At 37.2% G+C, this 24,501-nt stretch overlaps 1 protein-coding gene and 1 pseudogene across 1 annotated transcript in view; both read right to left on the bottom strand.

The window, feature by feature from the left end:
• Window positions 1–24,501, bottom strand: part of LOC122814273 (coagulation factor XIII B chain-like) — a 287,601-nt gene that overhangs the window by 56,061 nt on the left and 207,039 nt on the right. The gene's annotated exons all lie outside the window — the stretch shown is intronic.
• Window positions 4,594–24,501, bottom strand: part of LOC122813587 — a 57,175-nt pseudogene continuing 37,267 nt past the window's right edge.

Genomic DNA, 24,501 nt, shown 5'->3' with positions numbered 1-24,501 from the left:
TGGAACCAGACATGTAGCTAGCCATTAATATTTCCTGGAACAGATGTATAGCTGTATGTCTTACAACAGAGTCTTCTACAGCCACTACTAACTACTGGTAACTACTAACTAGATTATTTGATTGTGTAGATGCCTGCCTTGTGAACTCCGCATCCATGACTTTGGGACTCCCTGTGCTATGTGAGGTGGTAGGCTTAACTTAATAAGTGTGCTTTTTGCCTGTCTTATGTTTTGGAGATCTTAAAGGTTTAGGCAAGTTAATCTTTTTGAACCTTAGCATATGATGGATTATGTGTAATGTGATGGCTCTGGTGAGGTGCAATGTGTGTGATGTACTGCTGATGATTTTGGTGTCTGAGTTTAGTATGTGTGAGATTTTTGCCTCCAAAGACATCATATATCTATGCTTATCTCTCAAACTCTGCTGTTTGAGTGTTAGTTGATTGTCTGCCAACTTGAGAGAATTTTTACACTGTCTCAATGTACCCATCTCAGTCAAGGTGACTACAGAAGTTATATGGAGATGCTGGTTCATCATTTCAGCAATAATGACTCGGGGGTGGCAAGGGTGACTACAGCTGCTTTGATTCTGGTTTATTTAGGATAATGTTTTGGTAGACTTGCTACTAAGGCATGGGGAAATGTCTAGTTTGGTCAGGAATGTACTGCAGCTCATGGTGTGATTATTTGAGCTAGGAACAGGTTATCGGAGCCTCAAACTACAATTTCTAAGGTTGTATAGATTTTGCAGGTCTCTTACAAAGAAAAAGCTCTTGGAGACAATCTCTGTAGAACAAATCCAGTGGTGGTGGTGCATGAAACACTGCTCAGTACAGCTTTTTTTCTTCTCCTTTTGATAAAGAGTTAGTTTCTCAAAGTTTAGGGCTTTCCACTCATCTTAAAGTCTTGAATAAAAATCCCTGAGTGGACACAGCTCTTTGCTGGTTATAGGAGATGAGCTAGAAAGGGATCCAGTCAAATTAAGCAAATAGTGGAGCTCTGTGACTTCAGAACCTGTAGTAAGTCACATTTCTCGTAGTCCTGTGATGACCCCAGCTAGGTTGATATTTCAGAAAATTTAGCTTTTACAGTGGGGGCAGGGATAAACTATAATTGGTGTACAAACAGTAGGGAGCAGCAGGGAGAGCAGCACTTAACGTCCTTCTAGTGAAGGACTTATAACTGTGTATCAAACACAGGAACAGGGAAACAGCAGCAACATGACAAACAGCAAGGCACTAGAATGCAACTCTTATCAGACAAATGATATACAGAATAAAATACTCTAACAGAACATTGGATGTAAAGAGCTGTAGAAGCACAGAAGAACAAATTCTGCAGCAAAAATTACCGTACTGTCACTGTTGTAATCCAGGTACAGTCTAAGGCACTGGAGGAGGCATAGATTTAATAGCAACACTACTTATGGAAAAATGCAGTAACAGAACACTAAATGAGGTCACAATTCTCCCACAATTGTGAATGAAACTACAATACTAAGGTCCCAGAATGAGTTCAAAATAGAAATAGTGATAAAAATGCAGTATAATGTGCAAATGATGCTGCTCGTATCTTGCAGTACTTCACAATTCTCCAACAATTGCAAATGAAACTACAAGACTATGGACTAGAATAAGTTAAAAATGCAAACAAACAATTGTTTATCTACAACATGGAAAATGAAGAAAAGCACAAATATATCACTACACATACCAATATAAGTGCATCAGAAATATTAATGAAGCATAAAAATAAAAGTTTTTTTTTTCCTTTTTCATAAATAGCTCATTCTCACACTTCAGGACTTTTCAGACTTCTCAGAGTCTTGTATTTATAGATGAAACAGGAAAAAAACATTCATTTTGGTATATTGAATTAATAGAATCATGATAATTTATCAAACACTTTTTATAAATCAAGAAAAATAGTTAGCAGTAATTGAAATGCATTTGCATGCGTTACAATGTTGTAAACTTTCTTAAACTGTTACTGAGTTCCTTGTTTTTTTTTTATTGGTATTGATAAACTGTCCATAATAGATTGTAATATTATACAGGTTTGTATTTTCTAAGCCCACAATTTCATTTCTAATTCATAATCAGTGTTTTATAGTGTAATTCTGCAATGATTGCAAGGCTATTGTCATCTTTGTTTGGTAAAAGACGCATAGATAATAACATTATCTTCCAACAGAGTGAAAATTTTAAATCATTTTTTGATTATTGGTAGATTGATCACCTTCATTAGTTAGATTTCTGCTGTTTTTAATTAAAATTTTGTTTGGTTTACAGGGTATTCCATCCATTACGCAACGTAAATAGGTCTTGATTGTTTTATACTCCTTCCATGTCATCTAAAGTAAACATTTTATTGACTACTGTTTGTTGATCTGGTCTAATTTATTTCATAATAATATTATTTAAAAGTTGTTGAGTTCATATTCTGATATTTTATTCAGTTTACTGCTATTTTCTTGAAATTATTTAACAAACAAATTAGGCATTCGTCTTAATTGTATTACTTTATTTCTAGTGTTTTCATTTATTAAGGAAACTGCATTATTATCTACTTTATCTAACTTTGCATTCCTTCCTAAAACTTCTAGTCTATCTGGAAAAGATTTGTTGTACTAAGTTATTTTATTTCTTCATTAACTTTGATGTTATAATCCTTGATTTCTTCAATATAACACTGTAATTTTTCAAAAAAATCTACATATTCTCTGTAATTAGGGGGTAGTAGAAAATGGGTTTGGTAGGCTTGTATCCAAAATACTAGTGACTGGCGCTCATCTGTGCAATCACTAGTGTTTAACCAATCCGATTTTTTTAATGAAGAACAGAGCTGGTATACAGGAGATGTCCCCTTTCTCAGTTACACCATTACAGGGAGGGTAAAGGGGGCTTGCTCTGCACAAAATGTTTTTTTTTTTCTTAATGCTGTTCATATTCAGGAGATATCACTTATTTGATTGCACCTCTGTGAGATAATCAAAACTATCAGAAATTAGTTGCTGACTTATCAGGAAACAAAAATTCGGGGAAATAAAATCATTATTAATTCTGTAGTCTACATCCCATGGTTTTTGTAAGATGTGAGAGTGTTCAGAAAAAAAAGGTAACCAGCATGTTTTGAAATTAAAAGTGTATTCAATAAAATATTTTGAAAAGCGTATTCTATCTATTCCAGTTCAAGTAAAGAAACTATGGTACCAATTAGAAAAGACTTACACTGAGAGCAGGTTGTTTGGAATTTGGATCTGCAGTGTATGCCTGTTTATAGATAGGCCTTGTAGTGAAGTAAGTCACTTACACTGACAGCAAATCATTTGGAATCTGGTCCTACATCTACCAGTCCAGTCATTTTATAAAAACTAATTTTACCTCTGTCAGGTAGAATACATTTTGTAATGTGTTTGTGGCATATTAGATATGCTGCTGACCTTTTATGAAAAATATAAAGAAACAAAAATATACATTGAATTTGCCTCCACACACAGAACCTTCTCAAACTGAAACAATAATGACGATAGGGTAGCATCAAAGTATTCAAGGTATTCATAATAGTAGTAAAAAGAGCAAATAAGTTATATTTTTAGTGAGTTTTTGTTTTTATGTTTATCATTGGGGAGATATGTTTCATGTAATATAGTCAATTCGGTCATAATATTCAAGTCTATATCAGAACATCGAAGTTTCAAAACTTTGAATGTTCTAATATTGACCCCTATTCAGCGAAAGCTGAAAATATCAAAGCAACAGAAAACCAAATTTTTTCCTAAGGAAAGAATTTGGTTGTCCGTTTCTGTTTCTTTGGTATTTTCAGCGCTGTGGTGGAAAGTTATGGGTCGGGTGCAGGTAAGTGTGTGATTGAGCATGGATTAGGTTAGTTAGGGTGCGGGTTAGGTATGTGCACAATTGTGTGGACATGAGGGTTAGGGTGGGTTAGGTGAGTTAAGGTTAGGGTGCGGGTTAGGTATGTGCACAATTGTGTGGACGTGAGGGTTAGGTTACACTGTTCTGTAAGTTCGATGTTTTCAGCTTTCGCTGAATAGGGGTCGATATTAGAACAATCGAAGTTTTGAAACTTCGATGTTCTAATATAGACCCTAATATTCATGAAAAGCTTGAATAATCTGGATCTTTTTTTTCTGGTTCATGAAATTTAGAAATATTGAAATATATTATGTTTAGATTTATGTGCCACCTTAAGTGTGTTTGTAATAATATAACTTCTTTAAAATATTTCAAATGCATTAAGCCAAGACTGGTGAAATAAAAACAGATGCTATTGATACCAGAATAAATATATCCTCATCCTCTAAAACAAAAATTAGAATTATTTACAATGTATACAAAAGTAAGTACAACAGCATGTCATTAGCAATCATGATTGACATTTAGTTATGTCTCAAGCAAGTTTTTCAATGTGCTGCATTTATTCCATATATGCATAATAAACAGTTATGAATGGGAAAAATACAGTAATGAGATTTGTTTCTTTTCCCACATCTGAAGCACTTCAGTCATCTAAGAAAAAGTTTCCACTCTTTTTCTGTTTCACATCCTTGATAGAGTTGAGTATGCTTATTATTGGCCATATCTCTTCTAAAGACATTTCAGGTTGTGATAACTTATTCATTCCTGCCAAAATCATCTGAGGGCTGTTGGCAGTAGAGTGCCATTAAATACAGTAACACAATCTGCGAGCTAAATATCCACAATAAAGTCATGTTCCACAAAAAAGCCATTATTTTGCATGGGGAATAAAATGTTATAATCTCTGGATGAGTATTGACATCCTGGACTTTTTCATGAAGCAACTGATGTACACTTATTGTAGACTTGGTTTGCAGTTGACATTCAGAAATGACACCTTGTCTCCTTTATCAAGCTTAAGCCTTCTAGACAGTTTTATGATAAAAGTTGTTTTCCTATGTGAATCATTCCAAGCATCACCTTGATTTCAGAATCTGTGAACTTTCCACCATTGATTTCTAATTCAAACTCTCCCGTTTTCTTTTTCATCCTAGGAAGTTGGTATCAACACATCTTTTTGATGTCCTTCTCATTCACAGTCTCTGATCCCTTGAAAATAAGAAATGTTTCATGAAATCTTAAGTTTTCTGTTGAAACATTGCCATCTAAAAAGATGTTCATACCTTCTCAAATGCTGAAAAGCACTGTAATGGCACTATGTGAACTTAATGCACCTTGTAAACAGTAAATGAAATCTGAAAGGTAGTCAAGGACACTCATATTATGCTCTACCACAATAATGTATTTGCTTGGATTACTTAGCGAGCAAATTGTGATGGTAGTCTTTAGTTGTTGTTTCACATCCAATTAACTGAAGGGTTCATCAAACATGAAGATATCCTCCTTTTGAATGCATAAAACTGAACAGCCAATTTGCTGAAACTCCCACTCCTTAAAGTTCCTTAAAATTTCTGTCTTTTAGATGAGTTAAATCAAGTTGTGCACAAATAGTATTTTATGTTTTGGTCTCATCTCTTTTGTCCAAGGTATTTGGCTACATCAGGGATCTGCTCTGCATATTAGGGTTTGATGTTGGTCTTCAAATAATCTTCCAGAGATCTTTATAATGTAATTCTAAAACTCAAATTCTTTGAAGTAAGTTAGAATTTCCTGCCAATCAGGATGATCATCATATTTTCCAAGGTTAGGCTTCTGTTTGCCTACATTCAGAGCAGTTGATTTACTGATATAATTTGTCCCAACCAGTCCCAAATCCTCATCTGGATGAGGGATAGGAAACCTGTTAAGCCTGAAGGGATTAGCACAGTATCTGTATGCTGTTTCTATGTCCTGATTGAAAGCACTGTTACAGTATTTGTGATGTATGGGTTGTCACCGCTGACATCCAGCCAGCGTACAAAAGCTTTACCATCCCAAGGTCATATGTCTGAAGCAAGACCTCAGCTCATAAGCATAAGGATATATAGATGGATAAGTGTGGATCCTCAGACTATATCAACATCAGCCTAAATGCAGGTCCTGCATCCATTGGACTAATCACCATTTGGTTATTGACACCACTGCTTCATTTGATTGGTTTCTCAGTTAAGTTCCCCATTGGGAAACCTTCCTTTACTCTTTTTGCTTATGCTATTTTTGTTCAAATATTTTAGAGATCAGCTAGGAGGGTAAGTATGAGTGTGCTAAGCACAGTCTGTTCAAGGACTTGCACTCTAAGTGCCTTTTCTATCTGGAACACAATTAGAAATTCTGCTTTATTTGTCAAGTGTTCATTCCCAAAACCTTTACATCAATGCTTTACTCTCTCAACACTTTTCTAGAGACTCAGCATCTTAAATGCCTGGCCCAATTCAAGATGGTGGAATCTGCATCTCTGAACATCCCTCTTATGCCTAAGAAAAATATTAAGATGTCCACCTGCTGAGGTACAGAACCTGAAGTATTGTCAGGTTACCTCTAAGTTGCCTTCTACTGAGACCCCATTGAAGGCTGGTATGGCTCCTGACACCTTGCAGACTGTGGATACATCCATGGAACCACAGATCATAATTTCTGATGGCCCTCATGGGCTCCCTCAGATATTAGTTAGAGAAGAGATTCCATAGGTTAATAGGTGTGTACTAGTCTAATGACCTCAATGGCCTCATTAAGCCTAGTCACACATCCTAAATCTCTTATAAGTTCTGCTGCCTTGATAAGTGTAAGCCGAGGCTTGGGAGATTTACAAGCAGGGGCTTAGGAGAAGAACCATTTAATGTTGCCTGTGTCCATTAGAGACATACAGTAGGTGCCAAACAAGGATGAATTTCCTATTTTTCATCCAATTTTCCAAGTTATACTTGAATTGAGTTAGGGAGGAATTCTGTTTCATGTGGGTGGGGAGCCTGTTCCAGAGAAGGCTTAGTCTCTGGGATACATACCAAGCTCGCCAGCAAGTCCTATTTATATCACAGGCAACACCTTAGAATGGATAATTCTAGTGCTGTTTGTTTGGGCGGAGTCTGACAATGCCTTCTATGCCATGCATAGAGCTCCCCACTACAGCCTGTTGGGGACAGAATACAGGGAAAAGGTTTTGAGGTGATCTGCACAGCATGCTACATATGCCCTGTATTCTTTTAGTTTCAAAGGTTGGATGTGCATGGTTAGGTAGATGTCAAAGGCAGCATTATATTCAATGACAGGTCTGATGAATGCTGAATACAGTGAAACAATGGCATCCTTGGATCTAGATGCCATACCTTTGTTTATAAGTTGAACAATACAGAATGATTTCCTCACTACTGCAGACACATGATAGTCAAAGGCTAGATTACTGTGTATGTGTGTCCCTAAGTCCCTGACTGCTGGGTCAACTCTTAGGAGTATGTTATTAATATAATAGTTAAAAGGGGTGGATGACTTCCTGAAGGATGCCATTATACATTCCTTGGCATATAGTTTTATCCATGGCTGTGACACAAGTTGTTTGCCTGTGCTGACTCTTCCTGGAGAACATTAGTGATGGTGGTGGATTTAATGACTGCTCCTAATTTGCAGTCATCTGCAAATTTAGTCACCAGAGGCTCCTCACATTGGCCTTGACTTCAGAGAAGTAAATGTCAAATTGGAGTGGTCTGAGAACTGATCCCTGAGGGACTCCACTTATAACTATCTTCTTTGTAGAGGTGGACTCCCCAATTCTAGCTTCATGGGTCATACCTGTGAGCCAACTGGCTATCCACTAGGTGACAAAAGGTTTTATACATAACCTCTTGAATTTGTCAACAATGCCCAAGTGGGATATTGTGTGAAATGCTTGGCCTTTTCAAGGTAGGCAGTGTGAACTGTTTTGCCATTATCCATTGCTTTGGTGACCTTCTCAAAGAAGCCCACCATGTTGAGTAGGCATGACCTGGCTTTGATGAAAATAAACTGGGTTGGGTCGAATGTTTGGAGATTTCTTTTGCCATTATTGATAATTTGCATGATAATTATTTCCATAAATTTGTATACGAGACTCATGAAACTTATTGGGTTCTAGTCTCCAGGGTCTGTAGGTGGCCAACCTTTGCACAGAGACATGACTGTTGCCATTCTCCATTTGTGAGGCATTAAGCCTGTTTGTTGACTACAGTTAAATAGCAATTCTGGAGGGCCTAATGAGTTTCATGCTATTTAGAAGCCATCCTAGAATACTGACTGGGCCCATCAATGCAGTGTTCTTGGACATAGAGAGAGCACTGAGTACCTGTTCCCTAGTGATAGTAGGGGGAGTTATATTTGATGGTATTTCTTGAATGAAGGTTGGGTGGGTTGAGGGGGATAAAGTTGGAGCTAAGTTTGTCAGCCAGTAGGTTTGCTATATTGTCTGGCTCAGTATTGGTGGATTCATTAACAATGAGCTCTGCACACAACTTTGTATTGCCTTTGGGGCTGCGAACATAGCAAGGTCAAAAGCATGAGTAGTGGCTGTCCTTGGCTTTTGAGGGCAAATTTACCACAAATTTGGCTCTGGTAGACTCTATTTGTCCTCTAATTTATTTGTTTACTTTGATGAGAGTGCTTTTATCCTGCTGGGTGCTATGCCTCATAATTTTTGCCATGATTTTCTATCTTCTGTTTTACAGCATACTGATCCTGGGATTACACCAGGGTGGCTTGTTTTTTTACTTAGTTCTTACTTCTTCATGGTGGGTACAGCTACTTCTATGCAGCTATTAACATGCTTATATAGGGTTTTGTGAACAGTTCCACATAGGCAGCAGTGTTTTCAGGGTTTATGGGGGGGTTTGAAAATTCACTTAATAGTAAAAAGTTAGCGTTAGAGTAGCCCCTGAATATTTTAGGGGTATGTGTGGTTCTGGGCTTTATTTTTTATTTCACAGGAGACTGTTTTGTAGTCTGACCTTACCAGAGAATACATTACACAAGTGAGTGTGCACCACTCACCCATATTGGTGAGGACCAGATCAGGTATGTTTATTTCCAGGTACATTAATAGAGATTAGGCAGGGTTCTGAACCTCCATGTCTCAGCTAGGCAGCTGTCACACCTAAAAGAAAAAAAACCAAAAGACTAGACATGTGTCTCCATCAGCAGTTGTAGAAAAGGAGAGGATATATTTCTCCCATGGATTATTCAAACTTATTATGGCTTTGAACCCCCCCCCCCCTTAGGTCTCCACAACCACAGACTACTCTGTATGTTCTTCTTCTAAAGAACACATTTATAATTCAGATCACTCTCTTGACTAATATTTTCAATAACATTCTCCTAGACAAATCTCTTCAGATGAAGAGGACTTCCTGTTTTTGGATTCCCCTGTTGAGGAAGCTTCCTTTGAAAAGACTATCCAGAGCATAATGAAACATTTTTAATGGCAATTCACTCAGATGTTTGACATACAGAAGAGGTACTACAGCCTCTTGGAAATGGGCACTCCTGCCCCTTCCCCAGTCCTCTGGTGTACAGAAGAGGTACTACAGCCTCCTGGAAATGGGCACTTTCCCCTTTCTCAGTCCTTCTTGTTATTGCGGCTTTCCAGGATGCTTTTCAGTCCACCTCTTCAGCTCCTGACTCTCAATCACCAGCTCCTAAGAGACCAGACAGGTGCCTGATGACCTAATATACTTATACAGGAATCTTGTGATAGACCCCTCTGCAGTGTCTCTTGCTTCAAATAAGTCCTTATCTTAAGATTAAGTCTTATCCAGTGCTAATACCCTATCTACAGACAAAGACACTATGGCTATGGATAGATGGAGAAAGAAGGTATACACCTCTTCTATGATTGCTTTTAAGACAATTAATTACCAGTCTCAACTGACTAAGCATTTGATTTCTGTACTTCACTCCTTGATCAAAGTTATACTGGACCTTCCAAATGTAAAACAAAGCAACAAATAAAGTTCCAATGTCACTCAAATAGCCAGACAAAGCATTAAGTGCTGTTATGATGTTGTGGATGCTTCTTCTATGGCAGCATCTACTGGGTCTGTTATTTAAAGATATGCATGGCTTTCTAGCCAGCCTATTCCTGAGAATTTCATATCACAACTTTTAGACGTATTATTTGGTCCTTAGGCTGCCAGTCTGTTCAAAACTCTCCAAGACCAAGGTAAGACTAGGAAAGACTGCATGCAGACTCTAATCTTCTCAGTTCCCAGATACCATAGGAACTACCTATCTAAATCTGCATTCTTCCTCAAAAGGGACCCTAGGTAAATCAAAAACCAAGAAACCCCCTCTAAGAGAAGGTACTTTGACAAACTTCATAGGGAACTGCCATCTGGGAGACCTCCCCTTGGAAACAAAAATCTGTGACTAACATTTGCATAACCTCTTCCCGTGTCATCATCCCCATAACTCCTCTTTCCAAAAGACTGCTGGTCTCCTTAGCCCAGAGAGAAGCTATTACCACAGACAAATGGGTCCTGGCTAATATTCCCCCTTTAAAGGCATGCCACATCCTGCTCACAACTGTCTATCTCTACTCACATCCAATTATTCAAGAACTCCTGAATAAGGGTACCATCGAATAATTCTGAAAAGACTTCATAGTAAAAGGATTCTACTCCAGAATTTTTTCTGGTGCCAGGGAAAGAAGCACAATTAAGGCCCATCCTAGTGCTTTCTATTCTAATTACTTGAAAGTACCAACTTTCAAAGTGCTCTTTCTCTTCTGGTCTTTTGCCTTTCATAATCCCCAGGCCTTTTAAGAGTCCATAGATCCAAAGGATCCCTGCTTGCGCATAGCCATTTGTCCTTCATGCAGGAAATTCCTCAGGTTTTACTCTGGTTCTTTGCATTTTCAATTTATTGCTCTGCCTTTTGGTCTTTTCACAGCACCAATGGAGTTCAGAAAGTTGTTAGCTCCAGTGGTGGCATTATGTCACACCCAGGGAATTCAAATGTTTCCCTACCAGGACAACCTGTTGCCCCATGCTCTCTCTCCAGGAGTCCTTTTAAAGCATCTATATTTCACTCTCCAACTCCTGTCAGGTCTGGATTTCAAAATAAACTACAAAAATTCCTACATGTTCCTCCACATGGCCTTGTTTTCATGGATTGCAGACTGGACTCAAAGAGAATACATGCTTTCTTCCCTCAGGAGAAAGTTGACAGTCTGTCCATCTTCTTCCTAGTTTTCTCCACTGCAACACATTACAGAGTAAGAGAGATGTTAAGAACTTTGGGTTTCATGGCAGCCACCATGTCTATGCTTCCCATAGCCAGACTCCAAATAAGGAAAATCCAGTGGTATCTAAAGTCTGTGTGGTTACAACACACCCATCTCTTGGACACTCTGATTTACCTCTTCCCTTCACACCACCTCATCCTTTTCAAGACGTTCACACAGATGCTTGGAGGCATGGGGGGCACGGTTCACACTGGATACAAGGCAGATGGTAACCAAGGAAATGATGGCTGTTCTGCAATGACTACAGAACTTCCCCCACCTATGGAAACCCAGACCACTCCTAGTATACACAGACAACACCACTGTCATCTGGTACATAAACAGGGTGGCACATTGTGGGTTAGCACAGGAGGCATGGAAATTAGCCATCCAGATGGATATTATATTGACAGCCACATTACATTTCCTCACAAGTCAATGTGTTGCCGACTCCTTGAGCTAAGTCTTGGAGGATCCCCATGGATGGACTTTAAACAGGCAGGTTTTCCAAGCAATTGGTGGGGCAAATCTCACATAAACTTCTTTGTATCACCAACCAAATATCAGCTTCCCCAGTTTTGCACCAGGGAACATTTTCCTTCAGCTTGTAGGACAGATGTCTTCTATGAGTGGACAGGGAAGTTCCTCTATGTCTTTCCTCCACTACCTCTTCTTCCACAAATTCTTTTGAAGGCTCAAAAGGAAGTATCCAAACTCCTTTTGCTGGCCCTCTTTTGGCCAAAGCAACATTGGTTTCTCCTGATATTTCACCCAACAATGGGAAATTACAGGAAAATACCCCTGCAGTTGGACCTGATTAATTAGCTAAAATGGATTGCATCTCCACCCAAATCTTCCCTCACTCAACTTGACTCTGTGGGTAGGTAATAAGATTTTAATCCCTCAAAGACATCTGTTGTCTGAGGAGATTATTCAAGTACTACAGGAAGTCAGAAGACCCACTACTCGAAAATCTTACACAGCAAAATGGAAAAGGTTTTCTTATTGGTGTCACAAACAGTCAGGAATCAGTCTTATCACAGGTTCCTGCTGTCCTGCAGTACCTTTGTGAATTACTTCATTCAGGCTGGGCTTACTTTTGTATAAATGCTCACCTGTCAGCCATCAATGCCTACCTCTTAACCCCCCACTTATGTCTACAACAGAAGTCAAGCTTTTCCACAGCAGAGTTCTGCATTTTAACCCACAGAGGAAACCCATCTCTCCTCTTGAGATCAGACTTTTGTTCTGGAAAGGCTTACATTGTCTCCCTTTGAATAAGCATCTTCTGCTTTTTAAAATTCTGCCCTTGGAAAACTCTTCTACTCTTGGTTCTCACCTCTGCTAGCAGAGTTTCTGAGATACAAGTTCTAATGACTATTCCACTTTTTCTTATTTTCCACAAGGACAGGGTGACTCTCAAGGCTAATCCATCCTTCATGCCTAACGCAGTGAACTAGCTGTCCCTCAATTAAGCTGTTCAACAACCCACTTTCTTTCCCAATCATCAAAATAGAGGGGAATGAATCTTACATTCTATGAACATTCACAGGCAACTGTGATTTTATTTAGACAAAATGAAATCCTTCAGGAAATCGGTCCAGCTGCTTTTACCATTTATGAGACCGATGTTGAGAAAGTCAGTTTCCAAACAAGCTATTGCAACTTGGACCTCTACAGCCATCTCTTTCTACTATTCACACTATGGTAAGTCCTTGCCTTTCCTTCCAAAAGTTCATTCCACTAGGGCAGTGACTTCCTCAGGGACTTTAACACAAGGAAGTAAATACTAGATATTTCTTGGAAGTTGTTATTTGGTGCTTTGTACACACTTTCAGCAAACATTACAAACTTGATGCTTTTTCAGGGCCACTACTACCTTTGCTAGGTCTGTCCTGTCTGAACTGCTAGACAGCTCATCTACTCAGTATCCAATCACTTTTCCCTCCCCACCTCCTTCAGGTCTGGGATCACCTATGTGTCATGAATACTTCAAACAGGGATTTTAGTCAGGACATAGTACAGCTGTGTGAGAACTTATCATAACATTAGATGGCTTACTGGTAACCTTTGCAGTATTCCTTCCCACCTTCCTTCCCTTCTTCTACAGCTTACTTTAGCCTTCTTTTACTTCTCCCCCCTCTGCCTTAAGCTCTGCTCTGCTATACAGAAATGAAGGAGTTTACTTACCTATTTAAGCTAAACCACTCCTATTTTACTAATATCCCTTTCTCAGTAATCTTCAGGCTAGTGGCTGAGGAGGGTTCCTGTTACCTGATCGAACGTTTAGGTTAGTGAATACCTAAATGCTGTACTGGTAATAGCGAAAGCAAAAAAAAACACGAACAACCAATTTAATGCAGGGAAAGAATTCCCTTGGCTGTTTGCAGATTTTTCCCCTTTCCCCACTGTAGACCGATCTCAGAGTTGGTATATTTAGTTAGGGTGTGTGTGGGGCATGAAGCCCCCCCCCCCCACACTTCATTTTGGTCATTTTGGTTTAAATTTTTTTATTTTTTTTGTGGTCGAGGGAATTCATTCCCTATGTTAAATCAGCTGTTCGCTGTTATAATCCTTCAATATTACCAAGTTGATGTTTAGGTATTCACTAACCTAAGCGATCGATCGGGTAATATAGACCCACTGAGGATCCATGCTCATATGTTCATTTATATGCCCCTACACTTATGAGTCGAGGTCATGTGTTACAGACATACATACATACATACAAATGTTTCAGTCACGGGCGTTAATGCCCTTCTAGCTTGCCAATATACCAAAACCCTTGTTCCCATAATGAGTATCCAGGCTGTTCATAAAAATATCTAAACTAGTACTTGCTTTAAAGTAATTTGGTAGTCTGTTCCAAGCATCAACTACTCTGTCAGAGAACCAATTAGTACACTTCTCATTCCTATAGAATCTTCTACATAGGTTATTATCTGATGATTTTCTAGTACTTTTTGATAACCCCAAACATTCCCAGAGGTAGTTTCCCTAAATGCCCTATATACCTGAATAAGATCTTCTCTTAAATATCTGTAATAGACACTGTACAAGCTCAAATATTCTAGTCTTTTATAATAACTTTTAAGATTTTCACATCCATAGATGCCCTTGGTATATTTCCGCTGTACTCTTTCCAGTTTATTCATGCATGTTTTCTTATAGGGTTTCCATATTGTTATTCCATACTCAAGTTTGGGTCTAATGTAACTGACAAACAATGACTTCATTATGTTTGATTTCCTAGACTTTATAATTCTTTTTATACAACCTATTGTTCTATAACTATCATTAGCCAATTGGTTGATATGATTAGAAAAACTCATAGCTGAATCTACCCATATACCCAGGTCCTTAAATAGGTTCATAGGTAGGTAATAGGTTATCTGCCTGAAGGCATTTATAAGCCTAGCCGGAATGTGTTGGCTTTCACCACCCCCTTAGATTAGTTCCCTGTGCCTCTGTCCAGCAGAACCATTGAAGTGATCCCTGGGGTAAACTTTCTTTTTCCCATCCACTCGTCAAGGTTTCTCTTGAAGAGGGTTAGTGAGGAGCTCTGCCTAATGTAGATTTGAATCTTGTTCCAGAGCATAGGAAGTCTCTGGGACAGGAATCTATCCCTCCAGCACATCCTATTTATTGTTGTGGTGAGGGTTAGATCCCTGGAGCATGTGGCTTGAGAGGATATGTTTTTCTTTAGGTGGAGCATGTCCATCAATTCTGGGTTGGACATGGCCTTGTACGTCAGGCAAAGATCACCTCTGAGTCTACAGTTTCAATTACAGTGTGCTGTATTAAATATTCACCTTTCAGTTTATGTCTCCCAAATCTCACATGCTTACTTTTTGATATATTTATCAACATATTATTCTCCTGTGCCCAAATGGTCAATTTAGTCAAATTATTTTGCAGACATGCCTTATCTGTAACATTTGTAATCAGTTTACCCAATTTCAGGTTGTCAGCATATAGATTGTAGAACACATCAGATGAAAAAATAAAATATACAATCTAAGCAAGTAAGGGCCTAGGACAGAGCCCTGTGGGACACCTTGACTGTAACCAAGGATTTCACCTGTCCAGTTGGTGTGTGATACTTGCCATGTCCTATTTGTAAGCCATGCAGCTATCCATCTTATCAACAGTACATCAAAACCTAGTTGTACTAATTTATTGATCAATGTTTTGTGTATGGCCCTGTCAAGTGCTGAAGTTAAATCTATATAAATCACATCACAGCAATTTTCATTCATAGTTGTTATTATATTGTTATAAAACATCATGTTATAGGTGGTGATAGATCTATTTTCAACATATGCATGCTGATATATGGTTTCAAGTCTCAATCTATCCAGTTCTGACAATAACTTATCCAGTATTACTTCTCCATTATTTTTCCATAACATGAAAGTAGACTTAGGGCTCTATATGATTCTGGGTTTGTCCTACTCCCCCTTCCCTTAAAGACAGGTTTAATAAGTGCATGTCTCCAATCTTGAAGAATCTCCCCATATTTATATGACCTAGTGAATAATAAATATAATGGTAGTGTAAGTTCTTGCTGAAGTGTTCTCAGGTTATTGTTATGTATTATGTTTCCTCCCTGCACTTTGTTTGGATCCAGTTTGCACAGTTCTTTTTCAATATAATCTAATTTGATTCCAGTATCTGGGGTTACCTGGATGTCACTAGGACAACTTTTGTGGAGCCAAACTGTTTTGCATAAGATTTTGTAAATATATCTATAATCAGTTGTGTCTGAGAATAAATTTTAGAATCTGCACACAGTTTATCAATGTGTATCTTTGCTCCTTCCACATTTTATGTATCTATAAAAAGGTTTCCTATTATGCTCAATATCTTTATATAAATTTTCTTAAATTCTTTTCTTGATCTTGCCTAACACTATACTTAATCTGTTTGTCCAGCTTGTTTATTTCAGTTTTCAAAGTTGTAGTTCAACCTCTTTTCCATTTCTTATATTTGTTGTCTCTCACCTTAATCAAGTATCTTGTTCTTATGGAATTATACCACCCTGATGTTGCGTGCCTAGATCCTGATGTTAAACATTTTTTTGACTTTTTGCACTCCAACAATTTCTCTTTCAAAATTTTTTACATTCCATCTGCAGTTTTTCCACTGAACACCTCACTTCAGTTAGTTTTATATAGTAACTGTTTTGCTTCCCTATAATCTGTAATTACCCTTCTGTGCATTGGCTTAGATTTCAGTTTGGCAGAATTATCTAGCAACAAATTAACCTTAATAACCACATGATCACTGCATATCAATGGTGGTAAAACTTGACTTGAAGTTACAGTAATTTCTTTGGGAACACAAACAATATCTAGTATATTCCGTCCCCTGGTAGGTTTTTTTACAATCTGAAGCATTTGTTGTTCCTGAATATACTCTGTGAATAATTTCTTTACTAATGTTGTTGAATTAATATTATTACAGTCGGTTTATGATAAATTTAATTTCCCAGCTAATATTATTCTTCCCTCCTGTGTTTCATGTAAGAAATGTATGAATTCCTCTAGGTCATCTGCACTTGACTTTGGTGGTCTATACACTCCAAAAATTGTTATATGTTCTAGGGTTGTTTTTATTGTCACAGTTACACAGCCTATAGTATTGGTGTTATCATTGAACATGTAATAATCACACGTCTCATAGCTATATTTAATCCCTATCATAACACCTCCACCTGATTTTTTTGTTAGAATGTCTGTTACAGTAAAAACATTTATACCCTGTCGGAAATGTTTTCCAGTAAGTCATTGTTCTTTAACCATGTGTCACAAACAATAACAACATCAATCTTGTGGGAACATAGCAAATTTTCAAATAAAAAAACTTTATTATTAATGCTCCTAGCATTAACAACCATCAGGGATGCATCAAATCTTGCTATCTGTGAACTGTTACATTTTTGACCTGGCAAAATTCCTGGCTAGTGTTTATCAAATATTGCAAAATATCTGCTGTAAAAATTCTCTTCCCTGATCTAGACAAATCCATATCATCCTATATGAACACATGTATGCCCAAAAGAAAGCTTGAATGCTCTACATATTTCCATTTTGTAAAACAGGACATTTTTCCATGTAGGTTTTTATCCAAAAAAATCTTTTTATTCACAGTGACCTAACTATCCTTTCTAAAAGTGATTTGTGAAAAATATGTTCTAACACCAGTACAAGCTATACTATCTAGGAGGGCTGTCAGTTCCCGATTAACAGTCAGAGAATCTTTGTTGGTGACATCATTTGTACCAACATGAATAAAAACAGATCCATACTTCCTTACATTACGGCATTCCAAGGCTTGTTTCACATCTTCTATTTTTGCTCCTGGCAAGCATAACACTACTCAATGTTCATTATCATCTCTGCAAATATAAGTATCAGTTCCTCTAATAACTGAATCTTCAATTACAAGTATATATTTGCTGATCATCTCTGAAGAATCTTCAGCTTCTAATACAGTCATTTCTGCTCTATCAATTGTTATGAAGGATAGATCTTGTTGACTATTAGTCTTATTAATTCCACTGTTTTCATTGCATATTAAATTTTCATCCAGCTGGCATTGTAAATCCACAGCTTGATCCATGTAGTCAACATCTGTCTTTCTCTTCTTTTTTCTTACAGCAATGCTATTCAGTCCTTCAACGTTCAGTTTTGATTTCTTCCTTTTCACCTGCACCTTGCCTCTTTTTTCTACCTTTTCCATTGGAAAGGTGATGCCTTTTTCTGTAGACTGGGGGTTTTCTGATAGACAGATATCTTCATTCCCTGTCACCAGTGTGTTACATAACAAAGCAGAATACTTTTTATTACATATTCTCTTTCCTTTAAGTCATAGGTCAGTTTCTTTTTCTTCCTTATTTGTTGAGAACTTCTTCCTTTCTTTCTCTTTTTTTTTGTTTCCTTCTAAACAAACTGGATCCACAGATTGCTGAGTACTTGCATCCACAAATCCATAGTTCTCAGGGGAATCATCATGTTTCATAGGGGTTGAATGTTGTTTGCAGAAAATAGATGAATCATTTCCTAAATTTGTTCTATGCCTAACATTATTTAGTTCATCAGTCCAGTCATTAATATATGATACAACAGTTCTCCAAGCCATGCCAATTGCACATGTGCAATCATCATTAAATCATCCAACTTTTGATATGAGGAACAAAGATCACCAGTGTTATCAGCTGTTACCTTGAAATATGCATAGCATTTATTACACTGTACAAGATACTTGTGCAGTAGCAAATTGTTAATTGCATACTCATTTAAGGAATCCATATTCAGATTTAAATGAATAAAATATGTGTTGGACGTTATGACCCCAAGAAGGTAAAGCTTTGGTACCCCAGCCAGACATCAGTGGTGGCAACTCATATGTCATAAATGCTGCAACACTAATTAACAGGACATCTACTGTTATGGTAAGTTCTCACACAATCATACTTTTTTCAAGTTACTAGGAAAGTTATCAATGAATAAAGCTCCAAATGGGCATTTCTTTTTTTTTTTATTTTATTTTAAAACAATAGATAAGCAAATAAATTATAGTACAAATAACTATTTACACAGGTCCACAGTTGATCAATACATCAGAGTTATACATATCAATAACAATGAATATTTTTCAAGCAAGTCTTTAAGTTTAAGTCAATATTTATATAAACAGGTAATATTAGAAGTTTTCACCTTTATAGTATGCAATTCACTACTGCAAATAAGTTTTGCCATACTAATAAATTCAACACTAGAGTGGGTAACTTTAATTTTCCAATTTTTATTAATTACTTTTCAGGCTATAGCATGAAGAGACCAAAGAAGAGGCATTTGGGTTTTTGGAATAATCTCAGTAATTGGATCATCATTAAATAAAACTAAAGATTAGGAATATTGCATCTATCTGATGATAGAGCTTGAATGGACTTATTAATTTCTTTCCAAAACCAGGGATGAGTTCACATTCATATACCATATGCTTCCAATCAGCTATTATTCCAGAATCACATTTCCAGGATTTAATTCTGTTTGATTTATACATAATTGTAATTTTGTTAGGAGTAATAAAAGCTCTGTGTAAGAATGTCCAAGTGGAAAATTTTCCAATATAATGATGTGGTTTTATCTTTAGATTTTAATATTATTTTCTTGTATTATTCAGAGAAGTATTCATTATTAATTTCTGAGGACTAGCTCCAATCAGAATTTACAGAATATGTGAAATCTAACTTAAGAATTGTATAAATTTCTGACAAATATGATTTATTTTTCATTGCATTATTATTGATAATTATTAAGAATTCCAATAATTTGGGGAACAATTTCTTATCTAGGTTAAATATCTTATCTATGTGTTCACAATGTTTCCAAATATTTGTAAATTAACCAGTTCTCAGAATCTTGACTGTATCTCTACCTTAAATTTTCAACAGTATATATATATATCAGTACCACGTGAGCACTGATGTCAAGTAATTAACTTACTTTTTTGTTTCTACACTAGCATTTTGTTGAAGTTATGAGTGTGAAGACTGGTAAAGAAGGAGTACAATTTTCCTTAAGAGCACACAGATCAAAATCAGTCTGGGGCTGGTTTCTCCCTTTCTCCCAGGATCCCCAATAAGACTCCCCACTGGCACAGCTACAGGGTCTAGATCTCAGCCTAGTGGTCAAGCTAAAACCTCCAGCATGCTCTCTGTCCAACCAGTGCTTCGTGCCCCTGCCCAAGTAGCTGACACACACATTTTAAGATATGAGTTATATACAAACAGACAGACACCTCTGGGGAAGGCTGGCACAGGTTCTCCAGCTATGCCCCTTCCTGCCAGTCTATAAGGTAGTACCAGCTGCCACCAACCACTAATATCAGCTACTAAAAAGGCCGTTACCAAAGGGTGTCCAATTATTACTGTGTAATATTATTATACAAAAACTAAGTGTGACTGAGCAGCAAGACTATTGGACTGACTTGCACAGTATCACTATATACATGCAATGTACTCTAGAGCTTAAATTATCTCTACACAAAATAGCCACAGTTGAAACGTTTAAAAATATTTAATAATAAATAATAAAAACACAAGACAATACTTCTTATACACAGTCAACAGTTCAGACATCACAGGAAAATGATTAAAATAATACTGTAGAATAGTTCTGATATAAATATAGAAAACAGCTAGACTAAATGTTCCATTTTCTATCTTTTCCTAAGAGCAATCACAGTTTTAAATATACTTACATACAGAGCTTTAGGCAGAATCCAAAATTCTCTCTGTCTCTGAGAAAGTCCTTTAAATTGATAATACATCCTGCTGACTCATCTTAGATTACATCAGTCTTAACAATTCTCTGGTTTCCCAAGCTAACAGAAACTCTACATTTCTTAGTAAGCTTGCACCTGGTCAGGAAACCTCAGCAATTAAAGACATTATATATTTAAAATTTAGCAATTAACTCTGGTCTCAAAACAATAGAAAGAATCTGCTGGTTCAGACACTATGGGTCTGAGCCCTGAAATCAAACAGTCATAAAATACTTGACTTATCAGCTTTCCTGCAGCAGATTGCACTGTTGTTTCATTTTTGCAGTTCAACATCCAATACAGTCTTCTCACATTTAAGAGAACAAGTCTATGGGTTTTATTAATATTTACAAAGACATAGAATTATCTACAAAATTCTATCTATCTAGGCTGGCAGCCTTCACATATCTTCACACTAAACTTAAAATTTTATCAACAACCTGCTAAAAGTTTGGTTGTATCATTTATTTACTATTAGACATAATGGTTATACAAAGGTATTTAATTTGATTGCTATTTCAGTTTAAGTTAGAATATTTTTTGTATTTTTTTTTTATTAATAATCTACTTGTTTTATTTTGATTAAATCTTAAGTTTGAGATTTCTTCAAACTGACTCATAGAACTAATTATATGTTCTAATGAATTGTCTATATACACTTTTCCATCTTTGTTCTTAGTCTTGTAGTAGACCGCGTGGTTACTGAATTGTCTATATTTCCTATTGTTAGTAAAATATCATCAGCTAAGAGTTGAAACCTGAACTTCAAAATCTTTTTTTTATTTTGATACCATTAATGTTCTTATTGGATCTAATACTGTTACCAAAGGGTTCTTTAGCGAATCCAAAAAGTAAAGGTGATAATGGACATCCTTGTTTCTTGCCTTTTTGTAATTCAAACGAATTAGAAAGAAAAGAACCTATTTTAACATAAACACAAGAGTTATTGTATAACTTAGAAATTAATGCAATTAGCCCATATGAGAAATTATACACTATGTTTTAAACAGGTGCAAACAATTAACTGAGTCAAAAGCCTTATCCAAATCGAGACTAATGACATAGAGCTTTTTTTTATTTTTATTTGCATAGGTCAGGAGTCAATAAACTCCATGTAGGAATAGCGTTATTCCTACATGGAGTGAATGGTGTCTGTGTCCATATCCCCCTCTCGGCAGCATGCCTTGCATATTAATAAAGGCACACTACTGAAATGGAGCCATGTACATGGATACTGAATCAGTGCAGGGGGCATGTTACAGTAGTGCTCACATATCTGTAATGGGTTTATATTACTCAATCGAATATTTAGGTTAGCAAATACCTAAACGTCAACCTGGTAATATTGAAAAATTAAAACAGCGAATGACCAATTTAACATAGGGAATTAATTCCCTGGGCCACAAAAAGGAAAAAATAAAAAAAAAATTAAACCAAAATGACCAAAATGAAGTGGGGGGGGCCTTTACCCCCACACCCCCCAATGAGGGGGGCAGTGCCCCCACACCCACCTAACTAAATATACCAACTTCGAGATTGGTCTACAGTGGGGAAAGGGGCAAAATCTGCATAAAGGCCAAGGGAATTCTTTCCCTGCGTTAAATTGGCTGTTCCTGGTTTTTTGCTTTCACTATAACCAGTTCGACGTTTAGGTATTTGCTAACCTAAACATTCTATCAGGTAGTAGGAACCCTTTGTAACATGCCCCCTGCACTGTCAAAGTGCTGTACGGCACTTTAGAATAGCAAACAGTGTCCGCAGACACTGAAATGATGAATGGGAAGGGAATTCAATGCAGGGGGTGTGTGACAGGTACTGTAACACACCCCCTGCATTGTGAACATGCCATATGGCATGCTACAATAAGTAAAAATAAAGAAAAGTGTCCTTGGACACTTAAAAGCTGAATGGCAAGAAAATGTTATGAAGGGGATGTGTTACAGATACTGTAAGACACCCCCTGCATTCCAAAAGTGCTGTATGGCACTTTACAATAAAGAAAAGTGTCCTCAGACATATACCTCTTAGAGCAACAAGTCTGGACAAAGCCATTATGAAAAGTGGGACAAAAACCCCAAAATAGGGATAGTTGTGAAATATTGCCCTTACAAAGTTAGAAAGCTAATAGAATGACAGGTTTTGCATTAGCATGGAATTTCTGAAGAGTATGACATCTGAAACACAAATGGCTACCATTATTTTCTAACATCAGTCTTTAATGATTTCACAGTGATTTCCCAGAGTAACACAATTTAATGACAAATGGACCAAAAATATGAGGGCCAAATCTGGCTAGCATGCGAAAATCTGTACAGTTGAGAGGATTACATGAGGAATGTGAATTAATGTCATATGGAGGGTGCGTTACATTATCTGTAACACACCCTCTGCATTGTAAAAGTGCTGTACAACACTAAAACAAGAAAGAAAGTGTCTTTGGAAACTTATTTAATAATGTGAAGTCTAACAGTATAATGTTAAATAAATGTTTATTTATTTTTTTATTTCATTTTCTTTAAATTTTAAGTATAGCTGAGTGGGTTTGTGTGGGGCAGTGCTTTGCTCAGCAGTGCTTAAACGTAAAAAAGAGCTGAATAGAAATGTATAGCTAAAGTTTCCCTAGGTGAATTAGCTGAGTTGTTAGAGTCACAGCTTTGCATGCCGTAGGTGCATGGTTTGAATACTATGACAGACCATTCAGTTTTTACATGGGAAAACATTTGTATATATATTTTTTTCTTTTATTTAATGATGTGATAATTAATATTTGTTGACCAGGGTAGTGTGGGTGATCCAAAATCCCAGTGTCAATGGAGATATGAGGTGAAAACATCCATTTAAACACAAGTGTCCCATACAGTACATTCACACCCCAAGGTAATGTAATGAAAGCATATAGGGGTAGGTCTTGTAAAGTAAAACATATACACTTAATAATAATGTATCAGTAATGAGTAATTAATATACAATTCTGACTTTTTTTTTAAATGAAATCTTTTGTTTGCCCTTAGCTCAGGTTTACTAAGCACTGCTAAACCAAGCTAAGGAATGCTTCAACAGGACCTGTCTGAGCAATGCTTAGCAGTGCTTAGCTCCACTTAACCAGTTTAACCATTGTTAAGAAGTCCCATTCTAAGCAGTATTCAGCTCAGCTAAGTGGATTTGTGCACTGCTAAGCACTATTCAGCTTTTGCCACTTTAAGCACTGCTCAGCTCAGCTTAGCGGGTTTACGCACATGTTTGAAAATGGTCCAATGATGGCAAAGGGCAGGAATATGGCCTTATTTAAACTGCACAGGTGGGAATTCAGGCAGAACCTGTTAGAGTTTGATCCCTGTAGGAACTATGCCAGGTGTTGGTGAAGGAGTGTGCTTTTGGGTGCAGTGCTGGGGTATCCTTGAGTCCACAGTCATGGCTGGGCTCATTGTTAAGAACCATGATGACAGACTGCTGAAGGGCCAGTACCAGGGCTCAGGCCTGTGACAGGCTGGCACGTTAGTTCACTAATGCCACTGGCATCCCCCACACTGGTGAGCAGGTCCATCACCATTATGATGACCTGAAATGGAGGAAGGGGGCTGTCTTGGCCCAAAGGATCCAAGATGCTTGGGACCAGCATGCCTCAGAAGTTTGTAAGTATTTGATGTGTTGCTTTATCAAATTGTATTATGAATGTCTGATAGACAGGTATGCATAATGGTGTGTTTTCCCCCCACAGCTGCAGAGGAGTGGGCTTATAACATCGAGGCCAATGCTGGATGACTGGTGAGGCTGCATCAACAGTGTGGTGAGTACAGATATAACTTGCAATATATATAGTCCAATAAATAAGAAGGTGTATTGTCTACTGCTATTAGGTATACTGTGTTCTGAGTGTACTGAATAAAGTTTTGTTAGACCAACACTGGTATAAGTGACTAATGCCAGGTACTGTGTAATACAGATGAAGGTAGCAAACAAGCTACTATTGATAAAAGGAAGCCAATACTGTAGTAATAGTGTGTAGGA

This window comes from Protopterus annectens, chromosome 10.part0 (genome assembly GCF_019279795.1).
Source record: "Protopterus annectens isolate FY-2018-M chromosome 10.part0, PAN1.0, whole genome shotgun sequence".
In the NCBI taxonomy this organism is placed as follows: domain Eukaryota; kingdom Metazoa; phylum Chordata; order Ceratodontiformes; family Protopteridae; genus Protopterus; species Protopterus annectens.
Note: the sequence above shows the minus strand (reverse complement) of the source record. Positions and strands in the feature narration are given on the sequence as shown.